The following is a 17,662-nucleotide window of genomic DNA, read 5'->3' as shown; positions in this document are numbered from 1 at the left end:
TGGATGTTTAAAGCTGACTTTCTTCTCTTGGGTCTAACATATGTTTCTTGGTGATGCCCCTGTTGTGGTCCTTTGATGGCAGCTTCCTTGATACAGACCATGCCTTTCCTCTGGCTGCCCATTTACCATTCCTCCCTTAGCTCATGGGTATCTTTTGGTCCACACCACACATAACTCTTGTTGGGGCTCCAAAATTCCTCTGGGAAGTCATCATGGGCAGGGTCTGTATATAAAGTCACAGATCACCATCCTTATAAGTCACAGATCGGCATCCATAATGCTCCTATCAGCATTTTGGTCCTACTATCATGAGAGCACAGCTACTTCCCAACACAGCTCTCTCTACTCCACTATGCCAAGGCACTAGCCAGCCACAGTCTCTTTATTACCTTTACAGGCATGGGTCCAGCACCAGTCTATTATGTCTATTATATTCTCCAAGTGATCCCTTAAGCCCTAATCACCTTGTTTGATGTGAAGGGCAAGCTTCTCTTCCCCACCTCCAAAACACTTCTATAACTTTCTCCAAAAAAATCAAATCACCTCCCCTTCAACTTCAGTCACAACCCTTTAATACCCTTAAGGTTGTTGATTAGAATTGCTTAGAATTGCAAAATGGGTTTTAAGATATCTCCTTTGCAAATCCTGTATAGATGGTTTAGCACCTCACTCTGGAATGTGGAGTCATTTTGCACCCATGGCTTTGTGCAAAGCCTTTGGGCTCTCAGTCAAGACTGAGGGAGAAAGAATTGTATTTTAGCATCTCATTACACATATCCATATCTCTCTGTAACAAAATCCACGTGATGTCGCATTATATAAAGCTCACTGGTTGAGAAAGAAAAGACAACACAAACTTGAGTAGTGAGAGTAACTGTAAAGTCTCTGACTTTGTCTGCTCGGGCTGCTGTAACAGAACACTACAGCCTGGGGTGGCTTATAACAACAGATTTTATTTCTCAGCTGTGGTGGCTGGGAAGTCGAAGATCAGGGTGCTGGCAGATACGGTGTATAGTGAGAGCCCACTTCCTGGTTCAGAGATAACAACCTTCTCACTGTGTCTTCACAAGGCAGAAGAGGTGAGGGAGTTCTCTGGGGTCTCTTTCAAAAAGACACTAATCTCATTCATGAGCGTTCCACCCTCATGACCAACTTATCTCAGGCCCCACCTCCTAACACCATCGCATTGAGAGTCAGGATTTCAACATATGCATTTGTGGGGATACAAACATTCAGTCTGTAGCAGCCATTTTCATGGTGGACCACCAGAGCAAAGGGGCATGGACACCCTCCAATTTCTGTTTCTCCTGAGATCTGGCCATTAATCTCTTCCTGGGTTCCTGCATACGTTTCTTGAGGCAACTTGAACGGACCTCTTTTCCTTGCCTTCAAAAGCCCATCCAGGGAACTTTCAAGAACTAGATTTGCTTCTCATCAAATACTTCTCTGTAGGACTGCTCCCCCAGCAACCCCTGATTTCATCTCATTCAGTCCTGCCCTCCAAAGCCAGGCCAGGGGACAACCAGGGAGGCATCAAACACAGGAGCTAAAACCTGAAACCAACAACAACGCAGCAACTTTTCAGGGCTCCAACGGGCTGGTTGGAACCTCTTTGCTTAGTATTTCCTGATTACTTGATAGGAAACCACTATCTCCAAGTGACACCCAAGGGCAGGGGCAGGAACCTTCTGGAGGATGGTGAAACAAGAGGAGCGTGTCTTCCCCCAGGCTGTCCTCCCAGAGGGCTTTCCTAAAATGCATTTCATTTCCTGAGCTAGAGTAGATACTAAGTTCTTTCTTGGGACAAGCGTTAGTTCCTCCTTGCAGGCCAGAAAGATGCTGCTTGTTCCTCAGACCCTTTTCTACTTTTTATATTTTCTTCTTTTTCCTCCTCTTTTTGGTGGCATTAACCCTTGACTCTACTCAATGGTCTTTAGCAGTTTTTGTCTTTTCTAGTCTTCTTCTTGATGGGAAAGTATTTTCCCTGCCTGTCTATATCTAGCTTTTTTGTTCTTAATTTTTTTTACTACGGACAATTTATCCTTTTATTATCTTTTCCCTGTTGTGTTTTTGCTCCTTTGAAGGTCTTAGCTTTTTATTTGCCTTTACTTTTCATGTTGTTTACTTTTTGTACATAATTTTACTTTGCTTCCTTGTAAAATATTTAATTTTTATTTAAAACATTCTTAAATACCTAGTTTTAAAAATAATAATTCTTAAGGTTTGGTTTATTTATTTATTTATTTATTCTGTTTTATCCTTTTCCAACTTCTGTTCCTGGCTTTAAATTTTTTATTTTAATTTTCATCTCTTCCTCTGTTTTTTAAATTTATAGTTAGTTTTACGATTTGTTTCTATCATAGCCTGCAAGAGGGGTGGGTGCAGGAATGATAGCAATTGGAAGAGGCCACACAATGCAAGGGGATGATGGGCCACCTTCCTCCTGTCCTTCTGAGCTACTCTGCAGGCACCCTCAGAGGCTCCTGAAATGACTCCCCGTTGCTCTGTAATTAACATTTGTCCTGCTTTGGGGCAGCCCAGCATCTTTTGAGTACTCTGGCATCTTTAAGGTATCAGCTTTCTTCTTCACACTTGTCACCACAGTGCTATAAAACCCAGGATGCTCTGCACTGGGGCACCACATCCATGTTCCAGGTAGGAGGAAGGAGGGAGGGGTTGAGTCTGTGTGAAGGAAACACAAGCTTCTCCATGAATTCCCTACACTCTTCTGCTTATGTCTCATTGGCTAGAACTGTGCATCCCTAGCTCTGAGGGAGTCTGGGGTAGTGAGAATAATATAGAACTCTCTAACTTTGTCAAAGCCTTTACTTTTTTTTTTTCTTAAAATAATCTCAAATTTAGAGAAAAGTTGCAAGTATGGTATAAAAACTTCTTTTCCCTGAACTGCTGAGAGTAAGTTGCCAACTGATGCCCCAGCACGCCTGAAAAATTTAATGTGTGTTTCCTACAAAAAAGGGATATTCTCCTACATATTGTATAACTACAACACAACCATGGAAATCAGAAAATTGACATTGGTGTAGTACCACCTTTTAATCCCTAGATATTGTTAATGTTTTGCTATTTGTCCCAAGAATCTCCTTTATACCAAAAGTATCCATTTTGGAATCACATGTTGCATTTAGTTGCTGCTTCTCTTTAGTCTCTTCCATCTGAACCAATTCCTCAGTTTTTCCCTGACTTGCATGACTTTGACTCTTTTGAAGATTATAGGCTAATTATTTTGTAGATGTCCCTCATTGTTTCCTCCTGATTATTTTCAGGTTATGCACCTTCAGCAGGAATATCACAGGAGTGACCTGTTTTCTTCGTTGCACCCTAATAGGTGAGGCTTGACATCAGTTTATCCCGTTACTGAAGAGGCTTTCATTACTTACGTTGATGTCTGCTGGGCTTCTCCACTATGACATTTTTCTTTTCTCCTTTGTAACTTAAAAGTATTTTATAGGCAGTGCTTTGAAACTAGAGTCTGTCATACAGAGTGAAGTAAGTCAGAAAGAGAAAGACAAATACTGTATGCTAACACATATATATGGAATTTAAGAAAAAAAAATGTCATGAAGAACCTAGGGGTAAGACAGGAATAAAGACACAGACCTACTAGAGAATGGATTTGAGGATATGGGGAGGGGGAAGGGTAAACTGTGACAAAGCGAGAGAGAGGCATGGACATATATACACTACCAAACGTAAGGTAGATAGCTAGTGGGAAGCAGCCGCATAGCACAGGGAGATCAGCTCGGTGCTTTGTGACCGCCTGGAAGGGTGGGACAGGGAGGGTGGGAGGGAGGGAGACGCAAGAGGGAAGAGATATGGGAACATATGTATATGTATAACTGATTCACTTTGTTATAAAGCAGAAACTAACACACCATTGTAAAGCAATTATACTCCAATAAAGATGTAAAAAAAAAAATCCCATTTTGAATCCCATTCTTCAACAAACATTTAATTAATTTAGACCAGGAGTCAACAAACTCTTTGTGTAAAGGGCCAGAGTTATTACTATCTAGTAAGTATTTTCAGATTTGCAGGCCAGGAAGCCAAGTTGAGGATATTATGTAGGTACTTCATAATGAGAGGAAAAAAATTTTTCCAGAACATTTTCACTGATGAAATTAAAAATATAATTATTGAGTACAAATTTTTTTGTAGTGCAGATATCCTAATGAGAATAGAATTCTTTTGGGGGTGGAGGGAAGATTAGACTTAACTGGGGTTCAAGGTCGGTGTTCCCAATTATCAAGTTGATTGCAAACGTTCCTCTGCAAAAATCATTCTGAGCCTGTGGGCCATACAGAAACAGAGGGCTGGATTTGGTCCACAGGCCATCGTCTGCTAACTCATGGATTTGTCTTTTACTCAATGGGTTACATTCTGTTGCTGACATGAATTTTGATGTTGAAATTTTCTCTGAGTTGACTGGTACAAGCTCCTTCAAGCTGGCCTCTGTGTCCTTTTGCCACATCCCCATCACACTTTGAGCGCTTCCTTGCCTTTGGCACAAGGTGTCCTAGGCTCCTTTTGCATGTTCTCTGCCCCAGCCTTGAAAGCAACCATATGTTCACAGAGCCCTAGTGTCTTTCAGCGCAGAGTGCTACTCAGAAGCTGAGCTCTGGGTGCCAGGGGTGCTCATTGCTCCTGGGGTGTTACTCTTCCCAGGCCCTCTCAGGGGGCAGAGCTAGGATATACATGTGTGTTTACCAATGCCTCCAATTCCAATCTAATACCACAGGGGTGTTTCTACTTTTTCTCCCTTTCCACACTTGCAACTTCTTTTTCTAACAGAGAGAAACCTGGCTCCCACTATAATTAAATTACTTTCTCATTTAATCAATGCCCCCTGTAAGTAACCACCTTCCCATTCCTGTTCCCAGCCCTGCCCCTTACTGATGCTCCCTTCATCTTGCTCAGGCTCTGATAACCTTCTCTGGGCCACACTTGTGTGTGGAGGTCAGGTCATCATGCCCAGGCTCTGACTCCCATGACAAGCTGCCCTTTTACTGGGAACCTCTACTCACCTGTTTGGGCTGACAGCCCAGGATGGATGCTACCTTTTTACGGTTCACATCATGAATGTCTTCCTCACACCCCTCCCCCTGGACTCCAACACCTTTTCTGGGCTATCCCCACATGGATACCCTTCTCACTTTGCTTGGGCGCTGACTCCCCACATCAGCATTTCCCCTGCTTGTGTGGATGCCTCGCTACTCCGCTCTGGCTCTGACACCACATGCCAGATCGCTCGTCTCCATGGATGCCTACCTTGCTCTGCCTTACCTAACAGCTTCAGGACTGAATTGCTCAGGAAGGGGAAGGAGTAAGACTGCTTTTAAAAATCTTTACATAGTTACTGAGATTTTTTTTTTGAGATCTAATAATAGCTAATGCTCATGGTGCTTACTGGGTGCTGGGCATTGTTCTAAACACTGCATACTGAACTCAGGTAATTCTCACAGCCTCTATAGGAGGTTGTATAATTATAATCTCTAGGTCATAAATAAAGAAATTGAGGCACAGAGAGGTTTAGTGACTTGTCCAAGGTCACTCATCTCATAAGTGATGGAACCAAGACTCAGGCAAATAAGTTCACCACACACCACAAGCAAAACTCTTCAGATACAGTTAAGCTCCACAGTGAACTGTCCCTGTTTTCATTTCTTTTCTTGTGTTTCCCAGAGAAAACACTACAGTCATTTGGTATAAGTTATTCCTATGCATATATTTGTACTTTCATTATACATATAGTATAACTTTGCGTGCTTTTAAATTTTATGAATATTATACTGAATGCATGACCTTGCAAATTTCTTTTTTTTCTATCTACTTCATGATTTTAAGACTTATTCTTATTGCAATGCATAGCTTTAGTTCATTCCTTGAAATTGCTATATAATATGTTATATGAATATACCACAATTTATTTATCCAAATACTGTGGGTGGACAGTTTAGGTTGTTCACAATTTTCCACTATTAAAAGCATTGCTGGAATTTCCCTGGTGGTGCAGTGGTTAAGAATCCGCCTGCCAATGCAGGGGACACGGGTTCGAGCCCTGGTCTGGGAAGATCCCACATGCCAGGGAGCAACCAAGCCGTGCGCTTACAGCTACTGAGTCTGCTCTCTAGAGCCCGTGAGCCACAACTACTGAGCCCACATTCTGCAACTACTGAGGCCCACATGCCTAGAGCCCGTGTTCCCCAACAATAGAAGCCACCGCAATGACAAGCCTGCACACCGCAATGGAGTAGCCCCGACTCGCCGCAACTAGAGAAAGCCTGCGCACAGCAACAAAGACCCGACGTAGCCAAAAATAAATAAATAAACAAAAATAAAAGCATTACTGAAATAAACATTTTTGTCTTTTTATGCAATTGTGCAAGTTTCTGTAGAATATGTGCTTAGCAGTGGAATAAGCTATGTGCATCTTCAACTATGCCTAAGTATTTTTCCAAAATGGTTTTTACTAGTTTACATTCCAACTAGGGGTGACTGAGTTCACGTTTTTTCACTTCCTTGCCAGTGTCTAGTATTGTCAGACTTTAAAAATTTTTCTAGTCTGATGTGTGTAAATATTCTTATTAATTTTCTAATTTACATGTCCCTGATTACTAGTGAAGTTGAGAATATTTTCATAAATATACAGAATTTGGGGTTTTCTCTTTGGTGAATTATCTGTTCATATCATCTGTCTATTGAGTTTATCATTTTCTTACTGTTTGAGGAATTTTTCAAAGTATGAAATGGATGCAAATTCTTTGCTCAGTTATAATTTCTCCTATTGTGTGGCTTGTTTTTTTCATTTAATAGATGGTATTTTTGTTGCACAGAAGATTATAATTTTCAGGCAATCACACTGATTACTTTTTTATGGTTTACATTCTTTGCATGTTGTTTAAAAATGTCTTCCCTACACAAAAGGCATAAAGATATATCTGTATTTTCTTTTTAGAGTTCTAAAGTTTTGCTCTTGAAACATCTAAGTATCTACTCATTTGAAATTTATTTTTGTGAATATTACGAGGTAAATATCTAATTTCATTTTTTTTCATATGGATACCTAATTGTCTCTGCATCATTTATTTAGAAGTCTGTCTTTTCCCTGTTGATTTAGGATGCCATCTCTGTTGTTTACCAGGTTTCCACATGTGTGGGTCTGTTTCTGGTTTCTTTAATCTGTTCCACTGGACTGTTTGTCTCTCCCTGTATGAATACTACACTGTCTTAATTATAGTAGTTTTTAGAAACAAGTCCTCATATCTATTAGGGCAAGACTCTCCTCCTTTTGTCATGGCTGAACTTGGCTCTTTGCTTTTCCATATTAATTTTATAATCAGCTTGTCAAGTCTTTTGTTTCTTAGCTTTTTACAACTTTATTAAGTTACATGTACAAAACCTGCACATTTTTAACATGTACACTTTGTTGAGTTTCAACATAGGTGTATACCCATAAAGTCATTGGCACAAACCAATAAATTAATATCCCTGTAGCAAACAGACTCTGTGAGCTGCTCTAGCAAATTAATCGAACCCAAGGAGGGGGTGTTGGGAACCTCTGATGTATAGCCAATCATTCAGGAGTACAGGTAACGACAATGTGGACTTGTGACTGATACACTGAATTGGAGGGAGTCATTGGAACTTCCAATCTACAGTCGGTTGGTCAGAAGCACAGATGATAACCTCGGCCTGCAACTTGCGTCTGAAGTGGGTGGGCGTGGGGAGTCTTGTGAGACTAAGCCCTTAATCTGTGGAGTCTGATGATTTCTACAGGTGGATAGTGTCAGAATTGAGTTGAATTGTAGACAACTGGGGTCTGAGAATTGTTTGTTGTTGTTATGGAAAGCACCTCCACGCCTGCAGTGGAACTGGGTCCCAGAACCCCAAATATTCATGAATTGGTGTATCTTTCCATTTGTTTAGGTCCTCTGTGCGTTCTCTCAGCAATGTTTTGTACTTTTGAGTTTAAATATCTTGTACATTTTTTGGCAAATTTATCCCTGGATTGTATTTTTGTGCCATTATAAATGGTATTTAAAATTTTCAATTTCTGTTTTTTTGTTGCTAATATATAGAAATACACTTGATTTCAACCTTGTATCATGCAACCTTGATGAACTCACTAAAAAGTTCTGTAGACTTTTTTTTTTGGTAGATTCCCTAGGATTTTCTATATAGAATATCATGTCACTTGAAAGTACAGACATTTTCACTTCCTTCTTTCCGATATGTATGCCTCTTACTTCTTTTTCTTTCCTTATTGCATTAGCTACGACCAAGCTGTCTTATAAAGTCATTATGGCACCAAATTGACTGCCATAAAGTCATTCATAATATTCCTTTATTAATGCTTTAATGTCTATAGGATCTATAGTGCTTACCCCTCCCTCACTCTCGATATTGGTAATATATGTCTTCTCTGTTATTTTTCTGATCAATCTGGCTAGAGATTTATCCATTTTATTGATCTTCTCCAGGATTCAGCTTTTGGTCCCATTGATTGTTCTTTGTTATATTTTGGTTTCCAATTTATTTTCTGCTCTTTATTTCCTTTCTTCTGCTTTGGGTCTAATTTTTCTTTTTTTCCTAATTCCTTCAGGTAGAAGTTGAGGTTATTGATTGTAAATCTGTATACCTTTCTAACATTAGTGTCTAGTGCTATAAATTTTCCTCTAAATCTTGCTTTAGCTATACCGCACATATTTTTATATGTCTTATTTTCATTTTCATTCAGATCAAAGTATTTTCTAATGTCCCTTGTGAATATTTGTTTGAAACATGAGATGTTTTCTGAAGTGTTGCTTAGTTTACAAATACTTGGGAAATTTTCAGGTATCTTCCTATTCTTAATATCTAATATATTCCCTTTTTGGCCAGATAACATATTTTGTATGATTTGAATCATTTGAAATTTTTCATGACTTGCTTCATGACCCAAATTATCTGTCTTAGTATTTGTTCCATGGGCACTGGAAAGCAGTGTGTATTCTGCTGCTGTATCACAGAGTGTTCTCAAAATATCAGTTAGGTCCAATTGGTTGTAGGTTTATTCAACTCTACTTTATCCTTGCTATTTTTTGTCTACTTGTTCTATCAATTATTGAAATGGGAATGTTGAAAACTCCTGTTGTAATTGTGGATTTGTCCATTTCTCCTTGTGTTTCTATTAGGTTTTCTTTCATATATTTTGAAACTCTAATATTAGGTACATAAATATTTTAGGACTACTGCTTCCTCTTAAGGAATCGACCCCTTTATCACTATGAAATGACTCTCTTTTTCCTGGTGATATTTCTTGTTCTGAAACTTACTTTGTCTGATATTAGTATAGTCACTACAGCTTTCTTTTGAAATAGTAACATGATACATCATTTTCATCCTTTTACATTTAATCTGTCTTTTCCTATATATTTAACATGGGTATCTTAGAAAATAATTGTCTTTTTAAAAAATCCAATCTGACAATTTGCCTTTTGGTTAGACTGTTAAGACTAACTGCATTTAATGTGATTATTGACATGGTTGGGTTTAAATCTATCATCTTGCTATTTGTTTTCTATTTGTCTCTTCTTAATTTCCTTTATCCTTTTTTTCCGTCATCTTTTTGGTTGATAATTTTAATGATTCTACTTTATCTCCTTTATTAGCTTATTAGCTATACTCCTTTGTATTAATTCTTTTCGATTGTTGCTTTAGGGTTTATAGTATTCATCTATAACTTATACAGTCTATCTTTACCACTTTGTGTAAAATATACCATCGGTACAAATCTGTACAAATACCATTTATATATTGATGATTTCCAACTTTACATCCCTATTTCCACCCTTTATCCTGCATTTAACTCCTCTCTTCAAATGCCTACTTATTATACATCTCCACTGCATATTCAATAGATATAATTAAACAAGTCTCAAACTAAACTGATCTTCCCCCTCAAATCCATGTACCCTGTAGTCTTCTCCTTCTCCATAAATGGCATCACCACGCTACCAGTTATTCAGGTAAAAATATTGGGGCTAGTCTTTGCTCCTGTCACATGCACATGCAGTCCATCAGCAAATTCTGTCAGCTGCACCTTCAAGTCCAATAATTTATTACCACCTCTACCAGTATGCAGTAGTCTCAACTGCCACCAAATTCTCCAACAGCTTCTTATTCCACGTAGAGTAGGCTCGAAGTCTTCACTATGGCTCACAAGGCCATTCACGATTAGTCATCCTTGCTAATTCTCTGACTTCATCTCCTACTCCTCCACGCTCACTCTGATTCTACCACCCTTACCCTCTTGCACATTCCCTCCTTGTTCACCTGCACCTACTATTTCCTCTTTCCAGAGCACTTTTTCCCCAGCTATCCCCATGGCTTACTCCATCACTTCATTTGGGTCTCTACTCACATGTCACCTTACCAAAGAGACTGTATCATCTTTCCTGCCTTATTCATCTGTAAACATTTATAACCACTTGCCAAGTTGTTGATTAAGTAATTATCTATTTCAGCCCCACCTCCCACCCCCACTAGAATGTACCATGGCAGCATGACTGAAAATTACTACCATTGGCTATATAATAAATTATTTTAAAAAACAAACAGTAGCAGAGGGGAGTGATCAACAGGATCCAGTGCATTAGAGAAGTCCAAACTGGTAAGTGCTGGAAAACGTCTATTGGACTGGGCAGCTGGAAGGACTAGCAACATTGAGAGCAGTTTGTGCAGGTTGTTGGCTGGAGGCACCAGACTGCAGTGGGTTGAAGACGTCCTTTCCTTCACAGTCTCCTAGTTCTTCCCTCAAAAAACCCTTCCTCGCCCTTCACAGCTCTCAGTCCTAATAGTCACACGGTCATACCTGTGTATGAAACACTCCCCATGGGGCATTGTCAGTCCCCGCTCTCCAGCAGGGCACAGTCTGGTGGAGGAGGGCCCAAGGAGCTCCCAATCAGATGGTGTGTGTGTGTGTGTGTGTGTGTGTGTGTGTGTGTGTATGCAGAAATAATAATCATTAAAAAACAACAAATGTAAAAAAGCAAATCAGGAAGACACCTAAAGCAAATGAATGCATGCTAAAGGGATGCCCGAGAGAAGAGGTTGACTCTGGAAGGAAGGCAGGGACACCCCTGCTGGCTCTGCAGCACCAGGACCAACTGGGACATGAAGTCCGTAATTCATAGCCGATCAATCCTGGAGGGCCCAGTGCTCTGATCCCTTTGGAAACTGCTCTCTTCTCTGACAGCTGAGCCCTTCTCCTCGGAGGCCTAGGGCAGGAAGGTTTCTCTGTGAGATGTACTCTGGTGCCCCGCAGCCAGGATGATGGATGAGGAGGCAAGAGAGCTGCTCAGGGCGGCTGAGACCAGTGGGGCTGAGCAGGGAGAGAAATATGGCAGCGACACAGCTCTGTGTGTAGAGAATGATGAAGGCTCAAAGGCAGAACCCTGGGGAGCACCAAGTTTAGCAAGGGGAGTGCATGAAGAAAGCAGAGAAGGGCTGTCAGAAAAAGATGGAGAAAACAAGAAATGCGAAGACAGTTTCACCATGAGAGAGGGAACGCCAAGAGTGACTGCTGAATGCTCCAGAGAGGTGTCTGCTGTAAGGCCTGGAAACACCTCCTTTAGATTTGATCATTAGGAGATCTCTGGGGAAATTGGGGAGAGCGGGATCAATGGGCTGAGCAGCAAATGGAAAGTGAGGAAGGGTCAGTGGGGTGCCAGATTTAGCAAATAAAAATAGAGGATACCCAGTTAAATTTGAATTTATCTGAAATTTGAATTTAAGATAAACAATGAATAATATTTTTAGTATTAGTAGAATAAACCAATTATTCGTGACTTATCTGGAATTCACATTTAACTGGGCATTCTGTACTTTGTGTAGTAATCCTAACAGGGTGGCATGTGGACTTCTCTCTCAAGCAACGTGGCTGGGAATAAAAGATGAGTACCAGGGCCATAGATGGAAGGGGACCCAGGTCAACGGAAAATTATGTCTAGATGGGATTGTCTGAGCATGTAGAGCAGACAACAACACTTCCTGTGGTCTGTTTGTAGGCTGAAGGGAAACAGCCCATAGTGGGAAAGGCTAAGGACACAGTTGAGGGAGTAATTGATTATGTAAACCATGGGCCTCTAGCCAGGGTGAGAAATCACTTCCCACCCATAAAAAGCAGACAGTCCCTCCCCAGCCCTCCATCCCACGAAAAGTTCAGGAAACACAAATTTCCAATTTTAATTTGCAAGTTGTTTGCTGCTACTTTGAAACTACAGGATTGTGGGTTTAATATGGAATCTTTCCAGTAAAAAATCTTTTTATTTCGTTCTTTTTCTTGGTGTTTTAATGGACCACCATAGTTGCAAACATTTTTCTAAATAGATGAATCCACTTTGTCAACTTTGTGTCTCAAAATCCCATCACCAGAGCAAATCATTTTTAATGGCTAGATTCCATTACCAGTTCAGGCCACAAGCCTGAGTTTTTGAAGCAAATTAATCAGATTAGCGCTGTAACCCAGCTCCTCCCTCCTCTTTTTCTCTATTTTAAATCTTACTGTGAACAGTGAATATTTCAAAGCCCCTTTTGATGATGAAAGATTGATAGCATTGGAGTCACCACATGATATATTCAACAGCTGTTTTTCTTCCTCATTACACCCTATTCCAGCGTCACATCTGGTTTGAAAAACTGGAAAAATGATGTCTTTTTGTTTATTTTTGTTCATTTTCCTCTAATTCCTTAGATTTCTGCCAGATTGGTAGCCTTCGTGACTCTTTTGTTTCTATGCTTGTGAGACAGAAAGGAAAAAGCACCCCCCTTTCCTCAACTCCTAACCCTAAGTCTGTCTGGTCTTAGCCCAGTCCACAAAGGCTAATTCTTTGCTGGGTTTTAGGCATGTGGGCCTCACAGCAGAAGCAGCACTGTGGCTTCCACTGCCTTTCCTAAGAATGTCCCTGGCTGCTGTTGGGACATTAGCAATGTCCCTCCTTCATAAGGGTCTCTGAGACTTTTAGTAAGGAAAAAATAAATAAATAGATAACAACATTGGGATACACAAATTCCTTTTTTCCCAAATTACTTGTTCTATATTAGCTTCAAAATAAGTGTTCACCAGCTTTGTGTTAAAGAAAGCACCAGTGGACTGCCCACAGTACTGCTTGTTCTGTTTCTGGTCAGCTCCAGGCATCAGCAGAATCCATGTAAGTGGAGAACAATTGCTTTGAACAGATATCCTCAAGATAATCCATAATTTTTCCTTTTGCTTCCTCTCTCTTAGTACTCTGATTAGAGGTTGGTCGTCTTTGACACCTGGAATTCAAGACTGGGTCGGGGGAGGTTATGTTTGGGACCCGATCTCAAATGAAATATCTCTACGCAGTTAATGAGTAATTTAAGACTTTTTCTATGGTGCTTATCCCAAAAAGTAGACAAGTGCAGAGAGGGCTGGAGTTAAGCTGGGGCCAGGACAGGACATGAAAGGGAAATTTCTTTATGGATCAAAATATTTGCAGAGTTTCAAGCAGGCGTGGTATCAACAGGCCCCTCTGTTGACTGCTTCCTTCTGCTAAGCTCACCAGGGCATCAGGGTGGAGTGGCTCAGTATCAGGGACGATGTCTCCTGGAACATGTGGCCTAAATCACCTTATCTGAAGGTTGAAGCTCTCAAACTGTTCAAGCCAGAAAGGACTTTGAAGTCCCTGTAGCCCAGGGTCTGCCCGACTTTTAATTTCATGGTCTGTTAGGACTTGGGAGGGAAATAGTTTAAACAATAGCAGGTGGTCAATTTTTATTTTGCTTATTTAACAAATAAAATATTCATCTTCTGTCATCATTTCCAAAAAAGGCACTTTAACATAAAAATATGAAAAACTTATTCTTACTCTTAACATAAAGGTTTTATCCCAGTTCTTTCCCAGAAGGTCAGTGTCAAGCTTACACCAACGTTACACAAATATATTAGAATACGTGTGTGGACGTGCATGCATCCAAATGCACACATGGTTATCATCATGGCACAAAGGAAACACCTGGTAAATAACAGTCATTATTATTATATTTCCACAGACCAGGAAGTCTTCATAAACTGGCCTCTGGGAACTGCAGACAGAGCAACCCTTTCCTCTTCCAGGTAAGGAAAAACTGGTCTAGAGTAGACGTGACTTGTCCAGGTAAGGTCCATGACCAGTTACTGAACATACTGAATAACTTGAGTAGAACTCAAGTCTCTTGACCAAGTATGATGTATCTCTGAAGTTTCCTAGAAAAAATTGAATTTGGCAAATGGCTGGAATCATTGGGCATCTGTCCAGTGTCTGGAGGGATGGGCAGGGAGCTAGCACTTTAGTGGGGCACAGTGAGGTCGGTCAAGAGCCACCAGGAGGTCTGGCTACTGCTGCCTTCCTTTCCAACCCCAGAGAAAAATGAAAACAGGAGTAGGTTACCGCCTGGGGGTGAGGGGTGAGGGAGTCCCCACGTGAGGCAAGAGGAGGTGAGTAGCTGCGCTTTGCAAATCTTCCTCTTTCTGCCTTCAGTCCCAACACAGAACACCTGCTGAGCCTCTCAGGTCCCGCCTCTCACAACTCCGCTGGGGGTGCTCCCCTCTGCTGCATGAGGTCCTGCCCTCCCAGTCACCGGTCACAGGGAGATGCCCAAACACTATGACTTGTTTTTGCTGTTGTGATTTGGGGGCTATTCTTCATTTCCTAAGCCTTGGTGAGGGCCACTGGGTCAGGTAGGACTGTGTTTAGTGGCTGGTAACACACCCATGTCAGTGAGGCTGCTTTTCGATTTGACGTAGCAGGAAATCAGATTGCCTGAGGCAGGCTCCTTCAGCCTCTCTGCTCCATCATCCTTTGCTTATGACTTTCATCCTCATGATTGCCTCCTGATCACATGTTCCAGGCAGGAAGAAGAAAAATGACAATGATAAAAAAGGAAGGGGTGGGCCTATATCAGGAAATCCAACCTTTCTCACAAAAGCTCCAGTAGCTTCTGCAGATGCCTCATTGGTCAGAGCTATGTCAGAGCTCCTAGGTCCAAGGGAGGCCAGGAAATATGTTGTGTCTGGGCAACAAATTGTGATTTATTAGTAAGGAAAGAATGGATAATTGGTAAGAAACATTGTCTGCCAGGAAGGCATAATGAGTAAAATTGAGCCTCTTTGTTTCCCTTTATCTCTAAAATCTACTTCACCAGGTCACGTTTGAAGGAACTGTTAGTCCAGCTCCAGAAACCTTGACATCTATATGGGTCTTCACTGAAACCTCCATGCACATGTGCGGTAGATCACACGGCACACCTAGCCAACCTTTTCTACAAGCCTCTTTATGCTATTATCTACCACCTCTCAGCACTGCTCGAATCTCCCTCTCTTGCTAAACAAAGTAAAACAGGTCTCTCTTCACTCACACCTCTGACCTCCTGTCCTATGTTTCCATGTTTTCCTTCACTGGTCTCTGTGCCCTTTCTTGTGGAAATTGATTTGGTCTCTGGGCTTTTACAAGTCTAGGCCTCTACCCATCACCCCTATAAGCACAACCATGGCTGAAAACAAAGAATCTGGGAGATTACATTGGGGCCTGTAACACATCCTTTTATATTTCCCCAGCTACCCAGGTGATGAGTGAACCCATGTAAACTCCAGCCCTGCTTACACATACCACATCTGTAGACACCTGTCAGGGCCAGTGAGCCCCTCTCTGCTGCCGTGGAGACCCGGCCGCAGCCTTTCCGCTCAGCCTCTGGCTCTCCTTGCACTCTGTTTTAGTCCAAATTTTCCCTCTCCACGTTCATATCCACCCTATTGGATTCAGCCCAATAATTTTCATTTACTCCTTCAAAGGCCTACTTAAGATTGACTCTGAGGCCTTCGTCATGGACCCGCAGCTCCTGTGCACCAGCAAGGGGAAGGTCTTGTTCATTATTTAATTTTTCGGAAAAAAAATGTGCAGGCCTGAGAGACCCACTCGGGTAGACGGCCGCGGCCCGCGTGCAGTCGTGGCTCCTGTGCTCTGAGGGTCCCAAAGAGCAGGAGTCATGTGGCTGGAAATACTCCTCGCCTTAGTGCTGGGCTTTGTCATCTACTGGTTCGTCTCCAAGGACAAGGAGGAAACTTTGCCACTTGAAGATGGATGGTGGGGGCCCGGGGTGAGGCCCACAGCTGGGGAGGACGAGAGCATCCGCCCATTCAAGGTGGAAACGTCAGACGAGGAGATCAATGATTTACACCAGAGGATTGACAAGGTCCGTTTAACCCCACCTTTGGAGGACAGCCGCTTCCACTACGGTTTCAACTCCAACTATCTGAAGAAAGTCATCTCCTACTGGCGGAATGAATTTGACTGGAGGAAGCAGGTGGAGAGTCTTAACAGATATCCTCACTTCAAGACTAAGATTGAAGCCAGCACAGCCATCTATCTTCAGAACTTTTTTTATTTTGCAAAACTGAAACTCTGGGGACTTCCCTGGTGGCATAGTGGTTAAGAATCCGCCTGCCAGTGCAGGGGACTCGGGTTCGAGCCCTGGTCCGGGAAGATCCCACATGCCGCGGAGCAACTAAGCCCTGGTGCCACAACTACTGAGCCTGCGCTCTAGAGCCCGGGAGCCACAACTACTGAGCCTGCGTGCCACAACTACTGAAGCCCGCGTGCCTAGAGCCTGTGCTTCGCGACAAGAGAAGCCTCTGCAGTGAGAAGCCTGTGCACCGCAACGAAGAGTAGCCCTCGTTCGCCGCAACTAGAGAAAGCCCGAGCACAGCAATGAAGGCCCAACGCAGCCAAAAGTAAATAAATAAATAATAAATAAACTGAAACTCTGTACTCATTAAGCAATAATTCCTCATTCCCTCCCTCTCCCTAGCCTCTGGAAACCACCATTCTGCTTTCTGTCTCTATGAATTTAAATATGATTCTGAATCTAAGTATCTCATATGAATGAAATCATACAGTATTTGTCCTTTTGACTTGCTTATTGCACTTAGCATAATGTCCTCAAGGTTCATCCATGTTGTAACATGTGTCAGAATTTCCTTTCTAGGGCTGAATAATACCCCGTGGTATAGATATGGCACATTTTGCTTATCCATTCGTCCGTCAGTGGACACCTGGGTTGCTTCTGCCTTTTAGCTATTGTGAAAAATATTGCTATGATTATGAGTGTACAAATATCTGTTTATGTTTCTGCTTTCTGTTCTTTGGGTATATACCCAGAAGTGAAATTGCTGAGTCAAATAGTAATTCTATGCTGATTTTGGGGGGGAACTTTAATACTGTTTTTCCTAGCAGTTGCACCATTTTAAATTCATCTTCTTAAAAAATGTTCAGAGAGGTGGTATTTACCTTCCCAAGGCTGAAAAGTGTGGGAATTGCCCAGTTTCCTAATTTTCCACCAGAGGAATATGTAAGTAGAAAAGTCCTAACTGCTTACATATACTGTGTGTGAGTATGTATAAAACTGCATGTGAAAGAGCTGCATACTGATTTTCATATGAGAATGTTTTGTAATGTAAATGTAATAAATACTACATTATAGGCAAGGACCTCCCTGCAAAAAAAAAAGATTGACTCTGAGAAGACTCTCTTAGTTAACCTCGCCTGCCTCCAAGCCAGCCAGTCCACGGTGCTACTCTGAAAGTAAGCCCCTGTTTTATATTATT

The 17,662-nt window shown here is 41.6% G+C and overlaps 1 long non-coding RNA gene across 3 annotated transcripts in view; it reads left to right on the top strand.

Moving 5' to 3' along the window:
• Positions 1-17,662, top strand: part of LOC112403477 (uncharacterized) — an 89,168-nt gene that overhangs the window by 43,225 nt on the left and 28,281 nt on the right. For 2 of the 3 annotated variants that reach the window (XR_003003910.1, XR_003003909.1), the window contains 3 exons: positions 3,285-3,346; positions 14,074-14,137; positions 15,205-16,492. This is a non-coding gene — a long non-coding RNA (uncharacterized LOC112403477). Of the gene's footprint in view, positions 1-3,284; positions 3,347-14,073; positions 14,138-15,204; positions 16,493-17,662 lie in introns of those variants that run through there. The other variant, XR_003003911.1, reaches the window with a different exon arrangement.

The sequence above is a fragment of the Neophocaena asiaeorientalis genome, unplaced genomic scaffold, assembly GCF_003031525.2.
Source record: "Neophocaena asiaeorientalis asiaeorientalis breed wild unplaced genomic scaffold, Neophocaena_asiaeorientalis_V1.1 scaffold67, whole genome shotgun sequence".
Classification (NCBI taxonomy): Eukaryota; Metazoa; Chordata; class Mammalia; order Artiodactyla; family Phocoenidae; genus Neophocaena; species Neophocaena asiaeorientalis.
The sequence above is the reverse complement of the archived record's forward strand: the minus strand, read 5'-3'. Positions and strand labels throughout refer to the sequence as shown.